The following is a 16,239-nucleotide window of genomic DNA, read 5'->3' as shown; positions in this document are numbered from 1 at the left end:
AAAATTCTTTGGGGTTATTGATCTAAATAACGTTTTCCAAAACTTTTACGGATTGTTAAAAATTGAATCAAACTATTTAAAAAAACAAATTTATAATTTTCAGTTCATTATTTTAAAGATAATGAAATAAGTGTGCTATTACATATTAAACTACCATTCGTTCGTTAATTCATCAGTTTTAAATTATTTCTTAATTTCGAAAATTAGAGAATTTCTTTCCTCATATTTCAATATTTTTAAGGATCAGCAACGTTAAATTGGCCAGTAATTCCTACTTCTTCATTTTCAAATTTTGCATACGCGTAACTTATATCTACTAAAATAAGTTCTTGAAAGTTTCATATTATAAGATGTTGTAGCTATTAAAAAAAACAATAATTTTAATACAAAATGCACGGCCAAATTATAAAACTTTAAAAAAAATGCTTTAAATTTTAAATTAGCTTAGCTTTAAAAACTTGTGAAGTGAAGCTATTTTCTAAAAAGATAGAACTTCCTTCCAAAATATATATGCTTTTTTTTTTTTTTTTTTTTTTTTTTTTTTTTTTTTTTTTTTTTTTTTTTTANGCAAAATTAATTGAAACGACAAATAAACGAATTTGAATTTTTAAGAAAAGAAAAGTTTTATTAATGAATAATATTATTTAAGAACAAGAACACACAACAATATATTTTACAAACTAAAACAAATGTGCATTACTTCTTAGCACATATTTGTCATTGTTAGTAACCAGACTTAAATTTTTTTTAATATTACATTTTCGTTCACCTTTCTATTATTTGTAAACAAACTCCAGAATTGTTTAACGCCAGAGGGCGGGCTGCATGCTTTTATCGTGACGTAACTTGTGCGCAGCTGTCGTCTTGAGCGGCGCTCTCTTCGCTTTGATTTGGCTGAGACACTCTTCGAAGGTCGCCCAATCGGGTGAGTAACCCGTCGCCAAGGACATCCCAGTGTACCGGTAACGAAACCCGACGATCATCATCAGGCAAAACAAAACTATACCTTTTTGGTTATTCGTCGGGCCGTTTTGCGCTCGTCGATGGCCCGATTAAATATGATAAAAACTGAAGAGTGACTTACTCTAACGTGTTAGTAACTAATATTAGTGTGTCATTGTGCTATTGGATTATTATTAATATTATTGCGGACGGATATGTGATGGATTTCATTTAATTGGATATTTGTTTACATTTTGTGCTTTTCACTTTTGAGGATTGTTGTTGAGCTGTTTTCAAAGGATATCATAACTTATAATTGTGGAAATATTCGTATAGGTGAGTGGGCGTTTCCCTTTAACTAAAATAACAATAATTTTGATTTTACTAAAATTTAATTTGTGTTAATAATATGTTTGAAACTATTTTGAGCAGTTGTTGAAAACTTGTGTTTTTGATTTTTTATGAATATTTCAAGAAATTTTTTATAGCAAGACACTCTTATTTTTGCTATATACTTTATAAAAATAATAATTTATTTCGTGAGGAAATAATTTTTTTAGTCGAGCTGTTTGTTTTATTATTTGCTTCTATTGAATTTATAATAACCAATTTTTACTGGAATTGGTTACCTTATTAATTTAGTATAGTTATTACTTTGTTAATTAATATTGAACAAATTTTTCTTTTTAACCTAATAGCATATAAAAAAATTTTTTTTTTCGTTTTGAAATTTTTCTTTGCTTATATCTAATTAAGTAATAAAATAGCATCATGTTATTTTTGTGTAAATTAATAGCTCTGATAAATATTGCATTTTTTTTTTATAGATGATTCTGTATTATTATAAATTTAAATCTACGTAATAATAATTATTATTATTTTACTTTTCTCAGTAAATGAAAACAAAATAAAATTAAAATTTGTGCAGAGTATTTAGATTGCGAATATTTTCGAAATAAAATTATATCTATAAGCTTTGAATATTTATTACTTTTTATTTATTTATTTAGAGAAAAATTTGTATTAGTAAATGTTACTTACCCGTAGTCTAACACTATATGTATCAAATATATCTCTAAAAGTTATAATATTCAGTTTATGTTAAAAATTAGTAATTATGTGAATTATTCAAAAAGAATGCTAAAATTGACAGACGAAACCAAAAATTTTAATTAATATTGCGTATTTTTTCATATTAATTATTTAATTTAATCCGATCGGAATTGTTGAAAGAATAATAAAGATTTTATTTATTATGTTTTGAGTCTGTAATCGAATATTTGCTTATAAAACGATACTTTTTTAATATTTTAAGTTGGATAAAAAGTAGAGTTAGAAAATATTTTTCTTATTTAAAGTTAAAACTGATGTTTCTTACAACCAAATCCACCCCCACCCTCCTTTTCATGAACCAAATAAACGTTACCTGATATTATTAGCATTGATATAAATTCTTGAATGAACTTCCAAATTCTCAGTTATACATTTATTTAAAAAAAAAAAAAAATTATGCTGCTTGCTATCAGCGAAACAAAAGGAAATCAGTAAAATATGCTATAGTTTATAAATCAGTAAACATTCTCCAGATATTTATAATTGATATTTGTTTATCAATATTTTAAAGCTGACAAACGAAGTTAATCTTCATTCTTCCATTCTTTGATTCTGTTCCAAGAATTTTGTTTTCGAAACGAAGTTTTTTTTTTTTAATACATATGTACATACTTTACATGTTCTTAACTTCGTGGTCAGCTTTTCTAACGATCGTGTCTGTGATCTAGTTTATAATTTTACTGATTCACTCCACCCAGTTCTAAATTATAATTTTGAAGGGAAAAAAATACAGTCTATAATGTTATTCATTCGGTTTCAATTATGCGCCAAAAAAACAGCCCTATAATTTTTAGGATAAAGGAAAAACTGTGTAAATGTATAATATGCTGCAAGTTTTTCAGCGAAGTTTCTCTGAATTGGCAGTTCCATGAGCTACTTTTGCGAAAGAGTTGCAAGAAATTTCGTCTGCTTTTCATTGGATACCGCAGTCGCCTAGCAACGCATCACGTGGCCTAGAAACAAGAGCTATTTTTACGAGTTGGCTGCTTGCTACAAAACTATGAATAGGATTAAAGAGAAATGTGACATTTTGCTGGGGTGGGAGTTTTCTCTGACGTCACATTCCCTGTTATGAGATAATGAGCAACAGGTGATAGCTGAAATGAATATGTGCTAGGGAAATTTCAGACACTGTCTTACGCTTTTATTTTAGTCTTCTTTTTTTTTTAAAACACTAAAAGCCTTGCATTAACAGAACTATTAATGGAGCACTTTTTAACAGTTGAATTATTAATGAAGCACTTTCCTCACTTTTTGGTTGAATTTATCTAATGTACGATTAAACGTACATTATAGTTAGTGCATGTGCGTAAATTTGTTTTGAAATTTTATGAACTTTTTTCATAGTTTTATGAAAATCGTAATTTTTTTTAAATTTTATTTTATTAAAAAAACTTTGTTTTATTGATTTTATTTTAATTGAAGCGGAAGGGGAAAAAAACTAGTTGCGAAATTGAAGTTAGTACATACAATTAGTTAATTAACTTACTTTTGCAAAACGAGTTAGTACATACAATTTTTTCATAAGTGGCTATATATGAAGTCCCTTTATGAAAAAATCGTCTGTCTACCTTTTTGCTACTTTAGAGTTTATTTATTTTTTATAACTGTCGATGAACAGTCGACCCAATTTTACTGCTACTAATGTTCAACCTTGTAATTTTGAACCCAATCACGAAGACAAGGGAATGTCTGAATCAAGTATTATAAAAAATTTGCCTTCGTGGTGGACTTTTTGATGGAACGAACCTGCATTTGCGTTACATGGAGAGGAAAACCTCCCACGGTCAGCCTGACGACAAGGGCACTCTAACCTATGATCCGTTAACCACTGAGGTTATTTTACGTCAGCACGTGATCGGTGTGAGGTGAGTGCGAAATTAGAATCGACCAGTCATTGCTGGGATTCGAACCCGGTTAACCTCATTGGAAAGCGCACGATCTATCTCCTGAGACATTTAAGTGCGTTCTTAAGATTTTTCGAAATTTAACTTCAGATATATTACCACTGCTGTACTCACGATAAAGTACTTTTCATTTTATTAAATGTGGCAGATAAAGTTACAATTAATTTTTTGTATTTTCGTGTTTCAAGAGGAAACTAAAATGTATCAGTCGTGGAAATGTCTGCCGGCTCATTGCTAACTGCCGACGCCATTTGTTAGAGTAATTTCAGTGAGCCTTCGCATTGTGAAGTGGCGTGAGCTGGTATAAAGAGCCCGGATTTCCAATTAGCCTACGACGTATACAAGTAAATATTTATTAATGTATAACATTTTAACAACAAAATATATCTTTTAAATAATTTTTTGCTACAAAAAAGTCTTTTTTTTTTTTTTCACTTTTCAGCGCCATTTGGCTAGCATAAAGAATACTTGAATAATATTAAGGATTTCCCATTTCACTGAACTCAGCATCAGATTTGTAAAAGCCGGAAGAAGCCCGTTTGCCCCCTACCTTATGAAGGGTGCAGTGATCAAAAAGGGGTGGGGGGAAAATAAAATATACGTGGGATTTCCCTCTTGTAAGGTAACTATTTTGCCTTAAAAAGAAACTCGGCGGAAGTGAGAGGGGATGAGAAAACTAATTTCAATAACTGGAACAGTATGGCATTGTGGTGATTGTAAAATTGAAATCAGTAGGTTTCTCAAACAGATTTCTCTCTTTTTTAACTATTGTGAGTCTTTTTTTTTATTCGGAAGTGTTCAATAAATTGCCTAATGTCTATGCAAGTTTATTAATTTTAGATGCCTACTTTTTTTTCTAATTATTTATTATTTATAACTTAGTTTTTACCTTTAAGAAATGACATTTTTTTTCTTCACAATTTAAATTATGGAGGAAAATAAATTAATAAATTCGATCGCTATAATATTTCATTCAATGTAAGCAGGAGTCGGTTTAGAAGAAATTTGGGTCCGTTAACGGACCTTTCACAAAATATCTTTTCATAAAAACGGACCCTTCACAAAATGATTTTTCTTTTAATCGGACCCTTCACAAATTTGTTTATCTTCATTATTATTTTGTTAATCGAATAAACTCTTTCCAGGGCAGAAAACAAGAAAGATGGATGTAAACGAATTAAGTTTTGTCTTCAGCAGACGATTCTGCCATTATTCGTCCGAAATGAATATTTTGAGTTCAGCAGTATAGGCTAAATACCAAATATTTTCATGTTGCATCTCTAATTTAGAAGCAACAATTGCTGTTTATTTTTGAAAATTTAATTTTTTTAATTATAATTTTACAGTGCCGAGCATAATCTTGTATCTATTTACAATTTAAAAACTTTTTGAAAAAGTTTTTTGCAATATCTGGGCCCTATTTGCACAAATTCATAAAACGGACCCTGGTTGAAAGAATGTGAGTAATTTTTTTCACAATTTCACGACAAACGAACTTTTCACAAAATGTCTGGACAGAACCCTGATAACTCAGTTTTTATCTTTAAGAAATGACAATTTTTTTTCACAATTTAAATTACGGAGGAAAATAAATTAATAAATTCGATCGCTATAATATTTCATTCAATATAATTTTTACTAATATTGCGGTCTTAATTATGCTAGTAGCTCACTATATACTCTATTTTCGCAAAAGCCCTATATGAAGCTGGGTGGTTAAGGATCCACAATTTCGTGGCGAACTATTTGATGTGGGTTAATGTGATAATGCGCACCGTCAGCCTACCCAGACAAGGTGGTAATGAAGCTGGGTGGGTTTGCAAGCCATCGGGAAAAGAACCCCATTCCTTCACAATGACAACCAGTGTCTTATCCACTACGCCATCCCAAGCTCAGCTGATCACTAAAGATGTGCTAATAAATTTAGCCCTTGAATTTGTGATCCCGTGATTTGCATAAACACGAATTTCACACTAAGTAAGAATTATATTCATTATTCAGTAAGTAAAATGTAAGGGATATATCGTGAATACTAGATAACTCACTCAATACATGTGTCTATAGATTTCGTATGAGTAAATAAACTAATTTTAAACTTTATGTTATTTATTTATTAATTTAATTATCATTATAAAAATTCTTAAATTTTGAGGAAATTATCGTGGAGACTAGATAATTCAATATAGTATCGTGGAGACTAGATAGCCTGTAGATTTTGCAAGAATAAATTATATAATTTTTTCTCTGAAATGAGTTGCATAAATTATAATGTTCAATTATTAATTTAATTATCATAAATGTTCATAAAATTCAAGGGGCATATCATGAATACTAGATAACTCAATATGTGTGCTTGTAGATTTCGTATGCATATATTTTTCGTATATCTATTTTTTTTCTTTCAAATAATTTATACGAATTATATTTTTCTCTTACTAATTTTATTATCATTCTAAAATTTATTAAAATTTAAGGAAAATATCGTGGATACTAGATAATTCAATGTTTGTGCCTATAGATTTCGTACAACCAGTTTTACCCAGAATTTAACTGTATGTATAGTAAAAATGTTGATTATTATTTTTTAGAAAGTCAGAATATTTCGCTCTTCAACTTGGCCTGACGATTTGAGAATGTTACTTTGTACTAAATTTCAAAAGTATTTTAAGTGGTGAAAACGAAATTCTATTTGCCGTCTTCTCACTTGTTTCTCATTTACTATCTCGAAGAGGTAGTAGCGGTTTTTGACTCCCCTGCATTTGTTCCGAATGACGCAACCAGATTGCAAAAATCGCTTCTGGCGGATGTAGAACTTTGAATACAAGCCAGGAACTAAGTTTTTTAACATTTCTTCTTTAAAAAAAAATCTTTTTCTAGGAGACAGTGTATAGCTATTTTCAAACATTATTTTGTTCTCGAGTCGTTAATATGGCAATAAATTTCTTTCTTAACTTGATATCTATTCCAATAACTATATTTCAATTGAAGTGTAACATATAGTATAATTAATTTCATATAACTGTTATGTTTGAAGGAATTTGAGCAATAAGCTACTGTTTACAACTGCTCCAGCGAGCATTTTTGATGTGCCTTGCTTATCTAGTCAAAATTCCAGAAATTTCGAAAGTACCAACAAAGCAGAGAAGCAATTCGATGTAAAAATGATACTTTTGGCAGAAATGTGACTTACAATGTTGCTCAAAACATGTTTTTTATTTTTAATTATAGCATTAATTTAATTATTACTGAAGTACTTGCTTTTAAATACCAGTAATTCCAAAATTGTTAACCCTCTAACAATATTCGATTTCGACTTGCATCTTTTACCACCCAGCAACTTTTCTTACTTTATTGGATAGAGAAGTATAAGTTAGAAACATTATCTTGAATAGAAGCAGCTGGAAGTGAATGTAATATTTTAGTGGCATGCAGCAACGGTAAAGGACAGAAGCACTAATGTGTGAGTCCACATAACAGTGCGTTATGTTTCTCAGCTAAAGGTGATCACCCAGCCTTGGAAGGTTTGGTTGCTGTTCGAAGCTAATACAGAAGCTACAGAGAACGAAATTCTCTGAGGAGAAAGTGAGGGACATTTGGACGCGAGGTACTAACGTATGGAGATCTAGGGTGATGAATGGTTTATGTCCATGAAAGTTGATTCTGAGAAGGGGAAAAAAATGGACGGAAGCGCTTGGACAGGAACTGTTTTTCCATAGCTTTACTGTGTAATAAATAACTCTCGTAAAACCCCGATTTTCCACGTTATTGATTGGTCAAAACAAACCTCGAAATTCAACAAATGACTACATTTTTGTAAATGAATCGTCATCTTTTGGATTTTGAGGTTTGTTTGCTTTTTACATTTTATATCCGTCGTTGAACAGCCGACCCGATTTTTTGGGTTTACGGCTACTGATGTTCAACTCCGTAGCCTTGTAATTTTGAACCAATCCAGAAGACAAGGAAACCCTGGATAAGTACCCCCAGAGGTATTGATTTGTTATGGGAACATGGAGGACTTCGCGACTCGATAGATTTAACTTACATCAGTCACCATTTACTACACGGGGAGTCTTCGGCCGATGGGGATCGAACCCATGACCTCTTGGACATGGGCCTAGTGCCCTACCAACCAGGCTATCCCGGTCCCAGGTTTGTTTGCTTGTAAATAATGGACATAAACCATTCTTCATTAGATCTTCATATCTAATCATAAGCATGTATGTTCACGTGAAATATTATTTAGGGCAACAAGTGACTAAGACATGCATTAAAATTTTAGGACTTCTGCATTATGAAATTTTTCAGTAACACTTTGGGTGGGATGGAATCACGTGTAGCGTGACACCAGATACAAAAAATGCTGTCTTCTTTTCCTTAAGGGTATGAAAGGTAAAAATATATATATATATATTATTGTTGATACTTTATACACTTAAAAAATTCAAAATCTCTGTAATAAAAATAAAATAAACACAATAAAGCTAGATTAAAGAGATAGGTGCCACTTGCCTTCGCCCACTTCCGTCAACGCATGGAGTAATAAAACGTGATAATGCGCTGATAAAAAAGTAAAGTTTAGACTTTAAAAAGCGCAAACACACACACGACCATAAAGTTATATACATATATATATGTATTATAAAAAAAAGAATAAATTTAGGTTGTATCTTTCTTCAAGTATTGTCTCCAAATTCCAAACAATGTCGTTTTTTTTTCCTACATGATATGCGGTCAGACACCTTCCAGAGTGAATAACATGGGGAAAACGTTTTTATTCGCAGAAATAAAATTGTAGTGCGGCACCCGTGTTTTTATGTTCCCCTTTTCTTTTCATATATGAATAAGTGGGGAGCTGGGTGTGGGTGAGGGCATAAACGAAAGAGAAATGTCGTAAACCAACCAATGGTTTATTGTCACGTCTACATAAATAATGAATTATGTGGCGGAATTTATGAAAGTGCCGTCGTAAAACGGGATCGCCGATGGTGGCAGTTCTGTTCTTAATTCCATCCAACCCACCTCGGTTTGTTTGGCTTAGTCTTCAGCCCTTTATATTTTGGATATATACATAGTAGCAAAATATTTCTTATCCCAGCATCTGGTTAATACATTTATTATATTTTCAGAGTGAATGCGATTTCATATTTAGAATCTCATCCAATGTCTCACCCAATGAAAATCCAATGTATCAGAACAACATTTTAAGTTTCAGATGTTTCAAAATTAACTTTAAATAGTTGATTGTCTTCCGAGATATAGCAAAATCTTTCAAAATTGACTATGGATTGTTGATCATCTTGCAAGATACTTTTTTTTTCTCCTTTCCTCCAGACGTGGACACGTACCTAGGTTTGTAAAACCCTTACCCGTATAGCCCACGTCTGGCTACCAGTCCAGCTCGCCACAACATTTTGAACATAGTATCTTGCAAGATACTATGGTTCACGGTTAGAACGATCTGTTGAATCATAATATGGGTATCTTGCACCTTATTGTGGTGCAAATTTAAGAGGACGCCATCCCACGTGAGGAACTTTTCATCATAACTAAAACTTTTCATTTTATTTTCAAGATATTATTATTATTTAAGTTACAAAACAATTTTTTTCGTACTCTTTACGCTATTTGCGTTCCATTAATGCTAAAATGATTGTAAAGCATACCATTAAAAATGTAAATTTTATAGTTGTAAAATTTTTTTATTCAGCCCACTTACATAATTGAGATTCTAGAATTTTCTAAAAAATAATTACCTACATTAATTGTTATCAGTTTAATTGACTATGTTTTCCTTATACATTCACTAGACCCATTAAACTTGATTAATTTTAAATTAATCTGATATTGCTAATCTTCAAGGATATCTTCTATCTATCCACGGGCAAAAATATGTGACACGAGCAAAGGAGGAGTGGGACATCGGTCACTAAACCGACCATCCTTTGCGACAACCCTTACGGCTATTCTCCACTTGTTGACCTCTTTAAGTACTGCAGACGACTAAATTTGATTTTGAGTCTCCACGTGTCGCTTGTGTTCTTGGAATTTCCAAAAGTAATTTTCAATAAAACGATTTTTTAAAAAAATGTAGAAAATGCTCTTAAGAAATGATTAAAAACTCAATTAGTGGCTTTTAAGTGGTGTACTTCTGAACTTATCGGGTTATTTATGTACGTTGATACGTTACCGTTAAACATGTTCGTATTGAAAAGACCGTTATAAGCTGATGTTAGATAGCTCAAAAACGATTATATATAAGTGCTATCAGGTACTCACATATAATTATTACTTTTGTTTTGCCGAAACAGTTTTTTTAATCCAGTTTATCAAATAGTGGCTTAATTGCATCGTCCCATTTAGGACTGTAAAAGCCACATTTTGACCTTCAGGACTGATAATTTTTTTTACAGTTATAATTTGTTTTCTAATGAGAATCACATATCATGTTGCTCAAATTAACTTGATTCTATTTTTTTCATCTCCGCTAATTGCTCGAAATGGTATTAAATTGATTTGAATGCCTTCAAAACAGTTAAAACAGCGAAGCAGCAAAAAGTTTAGTTAAACACTTGCAAATACGGTGTCTTTATTTTTAATTTCTAGATTTTAGCTAAGATGAAAAATCACGTTATCTTTAAAATTTCGCTGCAACTTAAACATGATGCTAAGGAAATGATTAGGGTCTTCATCACATCAATTTTCAATTTGAAGGTTAATATAGTTAAATGTAACATCTTATTTCACAGAGAAAAAAATTTTGGTAAACTTACCGTACTGTTATGGCAATGGCATTCTTGCAGTGACAAAACCATAGTTCTGGTTAATAAAACCAAAATATGTGGTAGTTAAACCATTCATAAGGTAACAGTTTGCCGGAAAACCTGGTTTCTAAAATTATAGTTCTTATTACCACACATTTAGACAAAAATACAAAACTGAAAAATAATTATAACCAAATAAATAGTTTTCGTGCCATACTCTTCTAAGGTATCATGATAAAAATACTAAATTTTACATTTATTAAGTTTTATTACAAATTATAAAAGTACATTTTATTGTTAATTTTACCAAAATCATTACCAAAACGAATTTTATCAATAACAAGATTTAAAAAAGCATGATATTTTTAAAAATGATTAATATAACTGCATTTTAATTTAAATAGTGTTCACTTGCTAAGAAATTGTAATTTCCTATATTTGCTTTATAACTTTAAAAGTTTGCAATTGGTGTAACCTTTAATTTAGTTTAAAGTCATAATAAATTTGATATGAGTGACATATTACTTTTGCATAAATGTTTTTTTTTCCTTCTCGCTGATGATGGAAAAAAAAGTACCTTTTATTTTAATATATATAAATTAATATATAATATGATATATATCTAATATATATTAATATAGATCTCCTTTATTGAAAGTATTAATTTTGCCGGGGAAAGTTTAAGGCTGGTAATAATTATTAAAAATGAGATAATTTTTTTTATACGCGTTAATTTATTGTTAAGATATTAATAATTTATACTGTAGTGGATTAGTTAACATGTGAAGTGCAAATAATTTTCACAAAAAGTGACTATGATCCAAATTACTATGCAAACAATTGCCTTTTTTTTAATGATACTTGAAAAGAACGGCATTTTTATATATGTTTCATTGAACAAATAAAAGCTTTAGAAGCGTTTGAGTGACTGTGATACTATTTTTACCATTCTAATAATTTTTCAATCTTTATTTTATTTGTTTTCATTATGAGTAACCTTAGTTACATTGGAGTAATTATTTTTGTTCGGAACATTGGAAAAGTTTATAATTATTTCAAAGTTATCAAAATTATCAACAGTCAATTTTATCATAAGTTTTATAATCCAAATTAAAACGCAATTTTTTTAAATTTTATTTTTTGTCATTCATCAAAGAGAAAAGCCATGTAAATGTATGTTACGCTGAATTTGTGAATTTGTTTTTTTAGTGTTCTACTATGTATTTTTATGTTGAATGATATTAATTTTAATAGAGTCAGTTCTTTTTTCTGTAAATTTTTTTTTTTCATTACAATGGCAATTTATTTTTCAATTAATATAATCCGATTTAAAATGTGAACAATTATTAAACTTTTTATTTAATGAAAATCTAATTATGATTTGATAATTATGATATGCATATCCATTCTATCATTCGTTATGACAAATAATTTTTATAAAAAGTTTTGTAAATAATAGATGAAAATACATTGATGCTAATGTTTCTTGCGTGCGTCATATTTTTTAAATGTTAAAATAAATTAGTTATAAAGGAATGATTTCTTTTTTGTGCAATTTATTTGCCATATATTTTTATCGAAACCATTATGATTTAAACTGAAGTATAAGGTGATACTCCTTTTTTTTTTCTTTTTTAAGATTAAGTATAATGCTATGATATATGAATGACATATACTTGCATGAGTCCTATCATTCATCTAACAAATAAGCTTTTAAAAAAAGCGGTGTAAATGTTGGGCGGAAATTGAATGGCGTTTGTATCCGGAAATCGCCAACTGTTGGCAATTACTTTTTCTGATAAATTGCGATGGAGACTTTGCTAAAGAACAATGACATTTTCTCTGAAACATATTGAGAAAATAAACCTAGAATGAATCGAATGTGTTTCTTTACTAGGGTTTGAAAAAGTTTTCTTTCATTTCATGAATAAAACGTTTAATGGCGCGAAAATTGAAAGCCTCCTTTCGTAATAATTGCTAGTTAAAGATTTAGGCTTTATGTGAACTTTCTTTTATCTTTAGATGTTTAAATTAGTATATTATCATGGTATTTTTGTAAAATTGATTAAGTCGGAATTCGTTTGTTTTATCTTATAAAAACATTCCTTACACTGTTTAAAATATTGCTTTAAATTGAATGATAATATCGATAAATTTAGGAGCAAATTAAATAGATAGTTCCTAAACTTAGAATCTCTTGTGGCTGAAATACCTGTCTAACTTGTACTCCTAGACTGTAAGAAAGCAGTTCATGATTACATTTTAGTATCATTGCTTGGAAGCGAATTATACACACTTATAAAAAGTTAAAAAGTATGAAAAGTCAAAACTACCAGAATATGGTAAAATCTGCTGTGTTTCTGGTTCTATGAAAACATCAAATAGCTCAGTAATTTTTATTGATGCACTTTTGTAACGATAATGGTAAGATTAAAAATCAAATATAATATATATTATAATATGTTGTAAAATTTAGTAAATTTGATAAAACTTTATGATATTTTTTCATGATACTTTAGAACAGGATATAAAAATATTTTATTCGGGTAAATTTACTTTCCAGTTTTATTTATTTATTTTTTTACTAAATGTGTGATAGTGAAAATTGTATTTTTAGAAACATGAATTTCCGGTAAACCGTTACTACCTGAACGGTAAAATTACCAAATGAATGTTACTTGATTAAAAACTTCATTCGTTTCATAAATATACAAATTGGAAATACCAATCGACATGTTTCAAGCGCTCAAAAATAGGCGCCCATTTTCAAGACTTTCCAGACATGAATGAGAAAAAAAGTGATTTGAAATATAAAACGTATAGTTGCCAACGAAAAATGGAAAAATAAGGGTGAAAAACACCATGACCTGCTCTAGGATTGTCTAAACTCACTTTTTCTTTATTTTAAACTTTAAATTATGGAGGTGAAAAGTTTCTCCCGTGGTATAATTAATACTTACCTCTTAATTAATACTTTCAAAAGATCGAGGTGCATATTCATGTAAACGAAAAGTTTTTTTTATTGATTAATGAAAAACTTTTATTAATTAATAAAAAATTAATAAAACCAAAGATATTTCTCAATTTGATTTTTGCTTGCAATTTCATCATAAATTCATGTTCTGACAAGTATCGACAAGTGTGTAGCGTCATCTTAATTAACACTTTTAAATGATCGAGGTACATATTTCTATGAATGAAAAGTTTCTATTAAACATCAACAGCAAATAAACAAAGCCAAAAATTTCTCTCAATTGGTTTTTCTGCTTGCAATTTGATAATAAATTCATGTTCTGACAAGTCTCGACAAGTGTCAAAAGAAACGCATTCTTACGAATTGTTTGACTTGAGGTCAGTGGCTTTCCGTGAATGACGGATATTACAATTGTGATAGAAATGTTCGAAAGCTGTAAATTTTAACATAGTAAACGGTTTCTGAATAGATTCGTCGCTTCGTGGCGCTTTCTTGCTATAAGAAATGTTTTCATAACATTATGAGAATATTTCTAGAGGTAGAAAAGTACTGATTCATGTCACTGATGATCGGCACTGATTCATCGGCAGAAATTGACTAAAAATATACCTTGCTAAAAATTTATCTAGTATGAAAAAAAAATACTTTTAGGATTCATATTTTAAAAAAAGGAAATTGTTAATACATTCTTAGTTTATTGTGAATTAATTCAAAACTAGCAGATATGGTAAAATTTACCGTGTTTCTGGCTCTATGGGAATGTGAATTTTTAAGTTTCGTTATGGTTTTCGTTTATTGTATCCGATGCCTGCATTAGTTGCCTTATTGATATTAACATACAGAAATTTAATATTTATCCTCTTCGAAATGTGACGGAATTTTAGTTGGCCCTTATTTTTTTTTTTTTGAAAGTGATTAATAATTAATCAGAAATGTTTGAAATATTATTATTGCTTAACTAAATGCAAAGCAATTTGATAACCAAACGAAAAGAAATAGATGAAAACATACATTGAGAAAATAAGTATGGTCAAAACTACTCGAATATGGTAAAATTTACGTTGTTTCTGATTTAATAGAACGCCAAAATGCTCGTTAATTTTTAACCAAATGCTACGATAATGATTTTGGTAAAATCAACAATAAAATATAGTTTTATTATATGTGATAAAATTTAGTAAATATGGTAAAATTTGGTAATTTTATAATAATATCGTAGAGCATGGTATTAAAACTGTTTATTTGGTTAAATTTACTTTTCAGTTTTGTATTTTTTACTAAATGTGTGGCAATAAGAGCTATAATTTAGAAAACCAGAATTTCTTGTAAATCGTTATCATATGAAAGGAAATTTTTTCAATTGGATGGCTTAAATATCGTATATTTTTCGTTTGACTAACGAGAATTATGTTTTTATTTATTTATTTCTACCAGAAATGTTATTACTATACAGTACGGTAATTTTGCCAGAATTTGTTTTACCGTGTATTCATTTATCTATTACTGGCATTAATATTTTTTATAAACCACCGGGTTATGAAGCTAAATATTCAACCCATCTTCAAAATAGATTGTTATTTATTTTTATAATTCAAAACTTTTGTTTCTATCCTACAGGTTTTGACTTAACTCCTGCATCAAAAAAATATTAACCTGATAATTTTTAATTGACATTTATATTTTAACTAAAGGCTTACCTAATGGTTGTTATTGCTCATTAACTCCCTACGTTTCCATCTGAACCATTTTTATTTATCGACGATAAACTGATTATTTTATTAAAATTAAAAATTATTTTAGGACCCCAAAATATTTTATTGTAAAATCACAGATTTGATTTTGCAGGTTAATTATCCAATTTTATTAGTATAACATGTGAGGCTAATAATTTTGCTCGGTTACTTTTTCACCTTCATCTACAAATTTTTTATTTTATTATCATTATTATTTTTTGTTGCTTTATTTTGTTTACTGTGAAACTTGATACATATTTTCGCTAAATGTACTTTTTAGCTAGTGCGGAATAATAATTCCTAATGTTGAAGAATTATTTAAAATAGCCATTTTATATTCATTTATTTAATAGTATATGTTGATTAAACACAATTTTACATAACATTTATTATGCATGTAAATATGACTTATTTACATATTAATAATTTTAAAATGATATCATACATTTTTGCGTAATAAGGTAGTATCATACAATTACTTTATAACATTATAATGTAATAACACTTTAAGTTTAAAGTACTAATCAAAATGAAAGTAACTAATGTAACAGAGAATAATATTAAGAGGGATGATAAATAAACATTACAGTTATAAATATACATTTATAACTGTTCTAAAAAAAAATTGAAAATAAGTACTTCACGAGTCTTAATGTGTTTCATGGCATAGGAATGCTCTCTCTAACTTTATTCATCTTTTAAGCCTAGTGACAGATTTTAAATATTAATCTAATAATTACAATGTTGCCGTTTGTTACCCAAAATACCAATTATAAATACAATGCCATTTACAGACTTTTCAACTT

At 29.1% G+C, this 16,239-nt stretch overlaps 1 protein-coding gene across 1 annotated transcript in view; it reads left to right on the top strand.

Moving 5' to 3' along the window:
- Positions 1-901: 901 nt before the first annotated feature.
- Positions 902-16,239, top strand: part of LOC107446121 (nuclear receptor coactivator 2) — a 103,131-nt gene continuing 87,793 nt past the window's right edge. Inside the window, exon 1 of the mRNA XM_071183896.1 lies at positions 902-1,278. The gene's annotated coding sequence lies outside the window, so the exon portion shown is untranslated. The remainder of the gene's footprint in view (positions 1,279-16,239) is intronic.

Source organism: Parasteatoda tepidariorum, chromosome 8 (genome assembly GCF_043381705.1).
Source record: "Parasteatoda tepidariorum isolate YZ-2023 chromosome 8, CAS_Ptep_4.0, whole genome shotgun sequence".
NCBI lineage: Eukaryota > Metazoa > Arthropoda > Arachnida > Araneae > Theridiidae > Parasteatoda > Parasteatoda tepidariorum.
Note: the sequence above shows the minus strand (reverse complement) of the source record. Positions and strands in the feature narration are given on the sequence as shown.